Genomic DNA, 1299 nt, shown 5'->3' with positions numbered 1-1299 from the left:
CACACACACCTCTCTGGTGTTCCCTCTGCACGCTGGTCACAACCACAGCCACTGAGCCGCACATGAATGAGAAGCCGAGACCACAAGTGCACCGCCCAGAGCGGACCAATGAAAAGGCCGCCACGCCTCCCTCATCCACTCACACACCCCAGCAGACGTCTGGCTCCGCCTCTTTCAACATGAGTCCGGTGGAAACGATGCATTTTCACTGCTTTTCAACGCAAGCGCAGCCTAGAATTCATGCTTTCCATCCCTTCACCGTGGCGTGTGATTGACGCACAGGATGTCGACCTCTTGCTGCAGTCACACAGTGAGAAAATAAAAACACAAAAAAATTCATCGGCCTTTGAGTGACAGCGCACAGCCATGAAACACCGCTGTTCATCCAGCGACTGGACTGTTTTCCTTTAGTTTTTTTAAAGAAAAACCTACCAAAGCCTTTCACGTACGAAGACACACACACACACACACACACACACACACACACACACACACACACGCATGAGTGCATGTGCATGCACATAGTCACACCCACACGGCTGTGTGTGTGTGTGAGTGTGTGTTTACAATGTAAAGGGACCGACCTCCCGACACGGACAGCCGGACGTCCCAACAACAAGATTTCACCCAAGACTGTCTTGGTGTCACGGTCCATTTGTGTGTGTGTGTGTGTGTGTGTGTATGTGTGTGTGTGTCGCTCCTCAGGCGCCGCACACGGATGGCTACCCAAGTGCTCATGTATTTATTAACACACTAAAAGGTTCTGGAATAAACCATTTTTTTCTCTGCTGTTTTGGAAGCATTACAATGGGATTTATTGTGTGTGTGTGTGTGTGTGTGTGTGTGTGTGTGTGTGTGTGTGTGTGTGTGTGTGTGTGTGTGTGTGTGTGTCCTCAGCTGGACCTCTCTCACCGACGGCTGCATTTTGTCCCCAGGGACTCCGCGGTCGTTAAATCACCGGGATGCTCTGAAATGACAAAAGTAGCTTATAAATTTTCAGACGAGACATGAAAGTGGTGTTTCCACGTTGTCGCCGTCACGGTGCCTACAGAACTAAACAGAACCCCTCCAGACTTCTGGCGCTCTCTCCTCAGGACTCTCTGACGGCTTTGTTCGCCTGTTTGTGCAGACTCCCTGAAACGGGTTTTGCGTCTGGCCAGATGTTGCTCTGTAATATTAGCCGCTTATGTATTTTGTGTGTGTGTCCAATGGATCTCATCTCCCGGAAAGCAGATGCAGGCTTGTATCTGACACAAGAATCTGCAGGAGTTTATGAAGAACCTCTGACCCAGGGCACCG

At 50.2% G+C, this 1299-nt stretch overlaps 1 protein-coding gene across 1 annotated transcript in view; it reads left to right on the top strand.

Moving 5' to 3' along the window:
• mindy3 (MINDY lysine 48 deubiquitinase 3) overlaps nucleotides 1-799 on the top strand; it is a 19318-nt gene extending 18519 nt beyond the window's left edge. Inside the window, exon 16 of the mRNA XM_076015994.1 lies at nucleotides 1-799. This exon is cut by the window's left edge and continues 209 nt beyond it. The gene's annotated coding sequence lies outside the window, so the exon portion shown is untranslated.
• Nucleotides 800-1299: the final 500 nt, after the last annotated feature.

The sequence above is a fragment of the Nelusetta ayraudi genome, unplaced genomic scaffold (assembly GCF_046127955.1).
Source record: "Nelusetta ayraudi isolate G7.1 ecotype Tasmania unplaced genomic scaffold, CSIRO-AGI_Nayr_v1 ptg000206l, whole genome shotgun sequence".
Classification (NCBI taxonomy): Eukaryota; Metazoa; Chordata; class Actinopteri; order Tetraodontiformes; family Monacanthidae; genus Nelusetta; species Nelusetta ayraudi.
Note: the sequence above shows the minus strand (reverse complement) of the source record. Positions and strands in the feature narration are given on the sequence as shown.